We start from the raw sequence: 12,307 nt of genomic DNA on the forward strand, positions 1-12,307 counted from the left end.
GAGACTGTTGAAGTGATCATCTCACTTTTAACAGCAGTAGATTCTTCTGCTGGTGTAGAAAGAATATTTTCTTCCTTTGAACTAATTCATTCCAAACTGAGAAATCGTTTGGGACCTGAAAAAGCAGGAAAGTTTGTTTTTCTTTTCCAGATTATGAACAAACAGGAAAATGAACGTGAAGACAACTGAGTTAGCTGCAGAAGCCATGTTGCAGAAGTTCTCATGTTGACCTGGCTGACATATTTAAAAAAAAATTTACTATTTCATTTAACTATTTTAGTTAAAAACAACTTTAACAAAAACAAACCTGATTTTAAAAAACTTGAATGTTTAACTAAATTCAAAAATTCATATACTTGTTTTGTTAAAATATGTTTGCTGTTGAAGAAAAAAATCCAGAATACATAATGTTGTTTAAATTAAATAAAACAATTTAAATGTCTGTCTGGTCATGTTCTCCTCCTAATACAGCATAGCAAGAAAATCCTCCAAATATTAATGATTAACCTGTTGAATTGGAGATAGTTCACCTCCCAATGACTTCATAAATATCTGCTTCAATTACCTTTGGTAAATGAAATAACCAAACAATCATTCATTTCCTGATATAGCTGTAAAACTAATCTGAAAAGTTTTCAAAATAAATCACTTAAAAAATGTAGAGTGTGTACCTTCTAAAAATGAAACCTATATCTATCTCTGAATTGTGAGATATCCCTTCCCCTAAGCCCCCTCCCCCAAGTGACACAGCTGGGGACAGGGCGAGGGAAGCAGACCGGGCTGCTCCCAGCCCCCCACTAATCCCCCAGGCCACTCTGGGCCTGTAGGGCCCCCCAAAATGCCTCCCCACAGCTCCTGCCTCCCAGACCCGGGGGGGGGGGAGGCCTGCTTTATCGCGTTGTATGCGAACCCGTGTTATATTGGGTCACGTTTTATCGGGGTAGAGGTGTATATATTAAGGTTATAACAATGAACAAGAATGCACTTTTATGTAGAAATCCATGATTAAAACGAGTCTTCTTGACTAGTGGTTTAAATCAATTTGATTTAAATCAAATCCACCCTGGTGCTGAGACTTACTTAGGTTTGCAAAGTACTTTGAGGTCCTCAGGTGAAAGGTGCTGCATAACAGTAAGTGCAAATTATTATTGCAAAGTCAATCTAATTATAACAATTGGGGTCTTAGAAGAAAAAAGATTCAGTTTGAAATGAGGCACAAAACAAAAGAACATATATGGCTGTATTTGACATCAAAACACTATTCCATTAGAGGAGGGAGTGGGTGACCCAAAATTAATGTGACATACACAATATGAGTGTTTACAAAGAAAAAATGTTTCCTTTGTAGAGACAAACCTAATATAACCCTTTCATTTTTCAAAAGCAAATACTCACAATCCATAGTAACAGACCTGCAATGGTACCCAATTAACGTAGTATCTGTAACAGTGCATCGTTGTAGTCTATCCTTAGAAATATCCTTAGAAATGAATGCACTTTAGCAACTTCTACCAGTTGGCAGAAAATTCCTATATTTTACCTTCCTGGCACTTGCTTTAAGAAAGAGTTACTGCTTAGTTTTCACGATTACGTGGGGTTCTCTGTTGTAAATGCATTATGCATGACTAACAACACTTGAAGTCCAAGCAGCAGAGGGCAAAACATTAGGCACTGATTAATCTGGAAGATCTGAGTTTCACTTAAGTAATATTAATTGTGCTTCATTTGCCTTCTTTAGAATATTGGTGGCTGCAATTTTTTGTCTTGAATTCAGGAACAAACCAAAATCCCCACTGTTGTATAAAAGGGGAGGAGGGGCATGGGAGTGCCATGGTCAGTTTCCAAGCAACTATGGGAAACAGAGTGAAATTAGAAAAGAAGATTTTCACTATACTCTCTAGCACCCGATGTTATGCTTTTAGCATAGCTACAGCTCTGTAGTTTTATTGGAAGTTATAATGGTATCAGAAAAATGAAAGAGATTATGTATAGATGGGCATATGCTTGAGACTAGATCCAGCTGACCACATTGTAACAATTAATATAGCAGATGTAACCCATTTCCTGTTAAAAAATTAAAGTTAATAACAGTAATAATAGTAATAGTGGGAGGGGGAGAACAGTCAGGCTTTTCATAACCCTGTACTTCTTGGATCATTTAACTGTGTTTCCATCAACCTTTGTAAAAAGGGGAGGAAATGGTGTGGAGGAGGGAAATATAGCTAGATTGGTTTATCATCATTATTATTAAACATACAATGCCCAGGTGCTCTTTGGCGTGCAACATAAAAAAATTAAATCATGTTTGGAGATGGTGCAGGTGGGCTCTCATTTCACCCCTTGACAACCTCCTCCAGTTTTGTAAAAATCTAGGCATCTAACCTTCTCCTATTGTTGTCTCCTTTATATTGACACAGGAGAGTGACCAAGTACCTTGTAGCAAAGTTCGCTATGGAAGGAGAAAAAGGCAAAATAGAAGAAAATTGGATTTGTGATTAAAAAACTGGGATTAGAAAGCACCCATCACACCTGAAAAGCAAATCTAATTGGCATCCATTCAGAAGTGAACAGATAGGTACTTTGAATACACTCTTATCCTTAGAAGGTTATTCCTGTGTAAAGACAAAGGCCACTGGAGGAGCATCCAGAGAAGTTATGGAGATATCATACTATATCCTGAATCTTTTATTTCCACAGTTGAACAGCAAGCCATGACCACACAAAGGTTGATTACATGTTTCTCTAGAGTCAAGCTGTCAAAGATGAGGCCTAAAGGAATTGGATATAGCTTTTGCTAATTTGAGTATTTCACTAGTTATCAAAATAAGACTATAAATTGATAAGTATCCAATAGCATTTAGTATTTCTGTATTTAAAAAATCACAAGTTTTATTCCATAATCTAGAGGTGAATGGAATTATCATGTAATATTATATATTTAAATAAACTTTAATATTATTTCTGTACCAGTGTACTGAACACATTCCTTCATCATCTTGACTCCGTGTATTCAGCAATTCTGCAGCCACAGACTTGTGCTCCAGAATTTTATCTTTCATTTAAACAAAAATTCTGGGGCATATCCTCAGCAGGGATAAATCAGCATAGCTCTTTTTTAACTCAACGGACTTACATAACATAGAATAATACCTGCTGAGGAATCAACACAGTTTCTATTCGGTGGCTGCAAAGAAAAACTTGAAAATATGAACCGAGTGTAAACCAAATGCAGTGATGGTCTGACCGGAGTTTGCAGACAGCCTAAAACAATAGTTCTGGGAGGCATGACTTGCCCCATTTATATCAATAGACGATTAATACTGAAATTTAAAGATGACAGTCTGTGGTATACTGAAAAATGAAAATGTAGGAAGAGTATAAAGTAAACTGAATAACAAAACAAACAACACAGGAGCTACTGCACTGACTATATTATTCTTTTTCATATTTAATTCAATACAAAACCTATATTATAGGATTATCTGAAGCAGTCACAGATGGAATCTAGCAATCTTGTGACTGAATTTAGGCAGTAACTCTTTCAGAAATTATGATTCGATGCAGGAAGTATTGTTTGAAATTTTTGGCTTGTATTATGCAGGAGAACAGATTGGATTAACACAAAGTTCCTAATGTCTTTAAAACCCATTAATTTAAGTCCACTTGTCACATAGAACCTGTGGCTTTGGTTATACTAAAAACATTAATGACATCTCATAGGATCTCATAGCTGATATTCTGATTTTGAAGTCCTTTATGCACAGGTTTCTATGAATTCCCTGGAAAAATCCTTACAGCTTCAAATTTAACAGGAATGGTTTGTGGCAGTAGACAATTTTTGAATCAAATCTGAGGTTGTTCAAACATGCCACTGAGAAGGGGCCTGGGAAACTAGCAGGAAAGGGCCAGAGTCAATAAAATTGCATGGCTCTTTAAGGGAAGTTGAGGGAATGATGTGGAGGAGACCCACAAGAAAAGGATATAAATATGCACAACTATAGAAACAGGGAGCCACTGGTGTGGACTTACTCTGCATTACTCTGCTAATTCCCCTTTTTTGCCCACCTGGTTCATCTGGGCAACTGGCTGTGTTCCCAATAACAGCCACTAAGGATACCTAGAGGGAGTTTTTGCTGCTTCAATCAACATCAACAATATTCACTGAGCTTTATGTCTATATTCAGCATAAACATTATATACATACACACTGTACACACACACAAACGCTTCATATTTTGCAAAAATAGGTAAAATTACCTTTCTTAATGACATATGGCATGTCTTAAATATTCTTCTATTTAAATATTCTCTGCCTAGAGAAGCTCAAGATTTAATCCTTGTTTATTTAGAATCTCTCAATTTTATATACCATATAAAATAATTATATATAATGTGTATATATGCACACAGCATATTTACATATACAGTAGACAATATGCATAGCCTCAACAGGAACTGAACCATTATTTGACTTATATAGCAAAAAGGATTCAGGAATAAAAATCATCTCAAAATATTTGAAAGATTAAAACTAAAGTAACAATTAAAGGATCATTTGTTTTCAGATCAAACTTACCCCAGGCCTGCCTTTCAGCCTGCAATTTTGCAGGTGCAATTATATGCACTCACAATATAGGTGGTGTAGATTAGTGGTTCTCAAAGCCGGTCCGCCGCTTGTTCAGGGAAAGCCCCTGGCGGGCCGGACGGGTTTGTTTACCTGCCGTGTCCGCAGGTTCAGCCGATCGCGGCTCCCACTGGCCGTGGTTCGCCACTCCATGCCAATGTTTTTTTTGCCCCAGTGGAATTACTCCTGGTTTACATTGGTACAAGATCAGAATGAGGTCTAGATAGAAGAAGAGCAGAATAAGGAGTGACAATGACAAACTAGGGACTAGTGCCAGCAAGTGGAAACAGAAATGGCTGAGCAAGCTAGGGGAAGCCATAAACAGCTGATCAGTTTGACACTAAGGGATAGATCCTGGTCTATGCTATGTCCCCCTCAAACTACCACTAGCTGGGATCTGAGATTACCCCTGGCACGGGGGAATCTCTGCATGATGTGGAGCCTCTGATGCTCATCCTGCTTATTTCCGTCTTGGAACAATAATAATTTAGTAACAAATTCTAAGAATGAATCAGACAAATGATAAACAGTATCCACAGATCTAGTCCCATTAGGGAAGAGATAAGGGACTTCAGCAGTGAAGCCCTGGATGAAGTAGGTACTACCTTCTCCTAAAAGGGATGATCCTCTCACACAGGAGAGTTGGGGCAGAAGAGGGGCTTTTATACTCAGTTCTAGAGCACTAGACTGAGAAACAATCTTGCCCCAATAATGGTTAATCACTGAAAATAATTCTGTGGCTCATGTTGCCAGCCATCACTCTTCCAGTGCAGATTGGCAGAGTGATGGAAAACTTAAGTTTCCAGTCTGCTCTGACCTTTAGACCAACGCTGCCTCCAACACTATTAGCCATGTATCATTTAAATTATGTAATTTCATCTCTTTGGGATTCTTAGCATTTTGGTCACAAATATAATATTGAATCTACATTTCAGGGAAAACTGTAAACTAGAGATAGGAACTTATTTATCACTTCTGGCTCTAGCAAGAATTTAATGAATAGTATTTGTAATTCCTGATTCTTTGATCCAAATAGTTACCAGAAATGCCATATTTAGATGCAAACTAAACAAATAATAAATACAAAGCCCAGACACAAAAGTTTGTGTCTACACAATACATGAATATTAATCATTTAACCCACTGTGCAAAGGAAGTTCAAACTTTTACATGAAGTCTATTGCTAGGTCTCTAAAAATGCTGCACAGTAATTACAAACCCATCAAGTTTATTCCTGACAGCCCCACATGCGATTATCAGTACCCTGTAATTGAACTATTTTAACAAGCCCTCCAAAACAAATGCCAGGAGATCCAGTAACAATGAAAGCATGAACTCTGAACTACATAGGAAATATGTGTTTGCTATTTTCAACTGAAAATTGTTTGGAGATGGAATAGGCCAGATTCTCAGATGGTGTAACTTTATCATAGAATCATAGATGATTAGGGATGGAAGAGACCTCCGGAGGTCATCTAGTCCAACCCCCTGCTCAAAGCAGGACCAACCCAAACCCAAACCCAAACCCAGCCAAGGCTTTGTCAAACTGGGCCTTAAAAACCTCTAAGGATGGAGATTCCACCACCTCCCTAGATAATCCATTCCAGTGCTTCACCACCCTTCTGGTGAAATAGTTTTTCCTAATATCCAACCTAGACCTCCCCCACTGCAACTTGAAACCATTGCTCCTTATTCTGTCATCTGCCACCACTGAGAACAGCCTAGCTCCATCCTTTTTGGAACCCCCTTCAGGTAGTTGAAGTCTGCTATCAAATCCCCCCTCACTCTTCTCTTCTGCAGACTAAGCCCAGTTCTCTCAGCCTCTCCTCATAAGTCACGTGCTCCAGCCCCCTAATCATTTTTGTTGCCCTCTGCTGGACTCTCTCCAATTTGTCCACATCCTTTCTGTAGTGGGGACCCCAAAATTGGATGCAATACTCCAGATGTGGTCTCACCAGTGCCGAATAGAGGGGAATAATCACTTCCCTCGATCTGCTGGCAGTGCTCCTACTAATGCAGCCCAATATGCCGTTAGTCTTCTTGGCAACAACGGCACACTGTTGACTCATATCCAGCTTCTCATCCACTGTAATCCCCAAGGCCTTTTCTGCAGAACTGTTGCTTAGCCAGTCAGTCCCAGCCTGTAGCAGTGCATGGGATTCTTCCATCCTAGGTGCAGGACTCTGCACTTGTCCTTGTTGAACCTCATCAGATTTTTTTGGGCCCACTCCTCCAATCTGTTTAGGTCACTCTGGACCCTATCCCTACCCTCCGGCGTATCTACCTCTCCCCACAGCTTAGTGTCATCCGTGAACTTGCTGAGGGTGTGATCCATCCTATCATCCAGATCATTAATGAAGATGTTGAACAAACTGGCCCCAGCACCGACCCCTGGGGCACTCCACCTGATACCGGTTGCCAACTAGATATTGAGTTGTTGATCACTACTGATTGAGCCTGATGAGCTAGCCAGCTTTCTATCCACCTTATAGTCCATTAATCCAATCCATACTTCTTTAACTTGCTGGCAAGTATCCTGCTGGAGATTGTATCAAAAGCTTTGCTAAAGTCAAGGTATAGTGCATCCACTGCTTTCCCCATATCCACAGAGCCAGTTATCTCATCATAGAAGGCAATCATGTTGGTCAGGCATGACTTGCCTGTGGTGAATCTATGTTGACTGTTCCTGATCACCTTCCTCTCCAAGTGCTTCAAATGGATTCCTCGAGGACCTGCTCCATGATTTTTCTGGGTACTGAGGTGAGGCTGACGGGTCTGTAGTTCTGCAGATTCTCCCTCTTCCCTTTGTTAAAGATGGGCACTACATTTGCCTTTTTCCAATCATCCGGGACCTCCCCTGATTGCCACGAGTTTTCAAAGATAATGGTCAATGGTTCTGCAATCACATCAGCCAACTCCCTCAGCACCCTTGGATGCATTGCATCCATCCCCATGGACTTGTGCATGTCCAGCTTTTCTAAATAATCCTTAATCTGTTCTTTCACCACTGAGGGCTGCTCACTTCCTCCCCTTACTGTGTTTCCCACTGCAGCAGTCTGGGAGCTGACCTTGTCTGTGAAGACCGAGGCAAAAAAAGCATAGAGTACTTCAGCTTTTTCCACATTGTCTGTCATTAGGTTGCCTCCCCCATTCATTAAGGGGCACACACTTTCCCTGATCATCTGGTCCCTAACATACCTGTAGAAACCCTTCTTGTTACCCTTCACATCCCTTGCTAGCTGCAACTCCAATTGTGCTTTGGCCTTCCTGATTACAGCCCTGCATTCTCGAGCAATATTTTTATACTCCACCCGAGTCATCTGTCCCAGTTTTCACTTCTTGTAAGCTTCCTTTTTGTGTTTAAGATCACCAAGAGTTCTCTGTTAAGCCAAGCTGGTCGCCTGCCATATTTGCTATTCTTTCTGCACATCAGGATGGTTTGTTCCTGCACCCCCAATAAGGCTTCTTTAAAATACAGCCAGCTCTCCCGGCCTCCTTCCCCCCTCATATTAGCTTCCCAGGGGATCTGGCCCATCGGTTCCCTGAGGGAATCAAAGTCTTCTTCTCTGAATCCAGGGTCCGTATTCTGCTGCTCTCCTTTCTTCCTTTTGTCAGGATCCTGTACTCGACCATCTCATGGTCACTGCTATGATTTACAGCAGCTGAGAAACTGGCAGATCCTCTTCACTAGATGTTATTGCCTTCTTAACATTAGAGATTCAGCACACATTTTCAAAAGCCAAGTTATCACAGGGAAACAAGATTCATTTAGATCAATATGCCACACCATCGCTGGTCCCAAGTGACTAGGTGCTGCTGCAGACGAAGTAAAATATAACGTCCTACTACAAGAACAAACCATGAGCTACTGGGACAATATTTCAGTATTATCATCACTTCCACACTCCCTGGATCCAATTGGGCAACTATCACTCAGACTGGCAAGCACATACCTACATCGTCTTGCTGTAGTCAATGGGACTACTTGGCTTAGTACTTCACTCGACTGTGGAAGGGGTGCAAAATTGGGGCTTTTAGGTCAGCCTTATCTAAAACTCAAGGAAAGAGGATGGGCAAAAAATATATTATTATCTCTTTGAAAAAAGATTAATTAACATTATCTCAGAAAAAGTCATAATCTATGAAAAAGGAAAGTTCTGCTCATCTCAAGGGAGGCTGATAAAGGTAGCCTTGTAGCTTTTTTCCTCAAGAGAATTTTAAGATTTTGAATACTTTTCCTATAGTTATATTGTGTAACTGTGCATATTGAGCTACACCCATCTATGTAGCTCATGTAGTGAATAGTATTTACTCACTGACATTTATCATGAATGCTAAGGTTGAGAAAACCACATCAGCTTTTAGTATCTCATAACTTTTTGAGTGAGTAGGATGGTTTTTAGGACAAAATTTTACACACATAGTCTTTAAAAAAAAAAAAAAGACCAAGTTTGAATCACATCTGTTTGACTGCTTGAATAAAAGGAAAATGAGAATCCTCGCACTTTCCCTGTTTGAAAGATTTGTCTCAGGTGTTTGTTCAAACAGACACAGATTAGCAAGCGGCTAGACTTCCAAGATGAAGTCATTACAGTGTCTGAAGAAATCTTTTTTCAGTGATTTTAAATATGATTTAAGCTTCTTTTTTCTACACGGATTATTTTTAAGAATACTCCGAGGATTAAAAGCATGAGACAGTGATTATGATGTCCATCCTGGAACTTCATTTCTTAGTCATGGACAAGTGGAATCCGATGCACATGTAGCAGAGGTGATTGCTACTTTTGTGCAATAGCACCACCACTTCCCCTAAGCATTAGTTCCACAATTCCACTACAAGAGTCTGTGGACACACGTTTCTCACACAGAGGCAGAATGATGTTCTGTCTATATGACTAATAATGTTTTTACCCTTAGTTTATTTTAGTTTTTGCCCAAAATGGCATCCGCTGGAACAGATTAGATCAAAATGTACTACTATAGTTAAGTCCTTCAGGTCTCATTTTGCACACACCTGCTTTAGCACAAAGCAGAACTGCTTTTCCACGCTGGATAAAATACTATCTGCTGGCAGATTTCTTTAACTGCATGGCTAAATCATGAACATCTTGTCTGTGTGTCAAAAGACCCAGTGTGCATAATACAACCTGAATCTGTAACACTGCCAGGCTTCAGAACTAAGATTAGCCAGCAGAGTTATGATTCTACTTGGATGGACAGATGGAGTTCTTATCAAAAGGATTATTCACATACACAATGGCATAGACACCTCTGGCTAAATGTAGTCATAACAACCCTTTTTAAATGTATCCCTGAATGGAAAGTAAAAGCTCGCAAGAGAGAAGTCTGAAAATATATACCTAGAAGACAGGTTAACTGCATATTTTATCCAACAGCAGCCAAAATTTTCAAACCTGGGAGTAAAATTTTCAAAAGCGAACTGCAGTAGTAGAAAGAGAATTTTTGCTATCATTGAAGGATGGATCCACCAGCATGTCTCTTCTCCCCTCCCCTCCAATCACACACAATACATAAATGACAAGTTTCAGAGTAACAGCCGTGTTAGTCTGTATTCGCAAAAAGAAAAGGAGTACTTGTGGCACCGTAGAGACTAACCAATTTATTTGAGCATAAGCTTTCGTGAGCTACAGCTGCATCCGATGAAGTGAGCTGTAGGTCACAAAAGCTTATGCTCAAATAAATTGGTTAGTCTCCAAGGTGCCACAAGTACTCCTTTTCTTTTTGCGAATACAGACTGAGTACTTGTGGCACCGTAGAGACTAACCAATTTATTTGAGCATAAGCTTTCGTGAGCTACAGCTGCATCCGATGAAGTGAGCTGTAGGTCACAAAAGCTTATGCTCAAATAAATTGGTTAGTCTCCAAGGTGCCACAAGTACTCCTTTTCTTTTTGCGAATACAGACTGAGTACTTGTGGCACCGTAGAGACTAACCAATTTATTTGAGCATAAGCTTTCGTGAGCTACAGCTGCATCCGATGAAGTGAGCTGTAGGTCACAAAAGCTTATGCTCAAATAAATTGGTTAGTCTCCAAGGTGCCACAAGTACTCCTTTTCTTTTTGCGAATACAGACTGAGTACTTGTGGCACCGTAGAGACTAACCAATTTATTTGAGCATAAGCTTTCGTGAGCTACAGCTGCATCCGATGAAGTGAGCTGTAGGTCACAAAAGCTTATGCTCAAATAAATTGGTTAGTCTCCAAGGTGCCACAAGTACTCCTTTTCTTTTTGCGAATACAGACTGAGTACTTGTGGCACCGTAGAGACTAACCAATTTATTTGAGCATAAGCTTTCGTGAGCTACAGCTGCATCCGATGAAGTGAGCTGTAGGTCACAAAAGCTTATGCTCAAATAAATTGGTTAGTCTCCAAGGTGCCACAAGTACTCCTTTTCTTTTTGCGAATACAGACTGAGTACTTGTGGCACCGTAGAGACTAACCAATTTATTTGAGCATAAGCTTTCGTGAGCTACAGCTGCATCCGATGAAGTGAGCTGTAGGTCACAAAAGCTTATGCTCAAATAAATTGGTTAGTCTCCAAGGTGCCACAAGTACTCCTTTTCTTTTTGCGAATACATAAATGAGGAACCAATGCTCTATCCCAACCCTGTCCATGCCATAAATTCACTGCACTCTTACAAACAATATCTGAATTGGGAAGGTCCTCATCTTGTGGCTAGACTGCTTCATCAGTACTGTCATTAATCTCCTCCTCCATTAGCTCCTCCAGTTGTTTTACCCACCAGTCCATGAGATTAACCAACTCCATAGCAAGCCTGCGAGAACTCCTTGAAATAGTGACAGGGCACTGGTTATTAGAGACCTTTTCAACATCTTTCCCCTGACTGTAATGCACCATCATGAACATTATTTTCTCTCCGTGCTGCCTAAGTTCACTGGATCCTGCTCTCCACAAGCTAAGAGATGCCCCAATACGCCTTCTGACTGTGTTTGGAAGAATTAAGTTCAGCCTGAATGCTCTCCTCTTGTCAGAGTAACCAAAGTCCCCATTGGGCCAAACAGCCAGTCACAGATATCAACAATTTACCCAGCAAAACAGGTAAGACATTTTAAATCTGCCTGTGGCTTCCTGCTAACTTAATCAGGTATGTCCTCTGGAATACCTTATGCACACAGAAAGAGTCCCCAGAGGAAAAACCAAGTGACATCCTCCACAATGTGAGATGTTCAACTGAAAATTTGATTTGCTTAACAAAATAGCCACATATGCCTATATACTGATAGGAACCAAGCCATGAGTCAGAGTAGGCAGCTGTGGGTTAAATGATTAATATTCATGTATTGTGTAGACACAAACTCTTTATTTTTATCCCCATACCAGTCTGTAGCATAGTAAAAAGCCGCTGCGTGAATGGAGCCTTAGTCTTTCATGAATAATTCTAGTATAGTTTTAAAAAAAATTCAAGGGTTTTCAGATTTACATTTTTCCCTCACATTCCTAGTATAAAGGCTACCCCCACTATAATTTTTCCTCACAGCCTAGTTGCTCTGCATTGTTGCTACTATTATTTTAAGCAACAGCCTTCTCCATATGCCCAAAAACTTTAGCCATAGGCCCAGGAGACTAGATATTGAACAGTGTTCTTCATGACCATGAGGAGCATTACAACCAATAAAATATAACCTTTTTGTCAGTTTAAT

Source organism: Lepidochelys kempii, chromosome 3 (assembly GCF_965140265.1).
Source record: "Lepidochelys kempii isolate rLepKem1 chromosome 3, rLepKem1.hap2, whole genome shotgun sequence".
Taxonomy (NCBI): Eukaryota; Metazoa; Chordata; order Testudines; family Cheloniidae; genus Lepidochelys; species Lepidochelys kempii.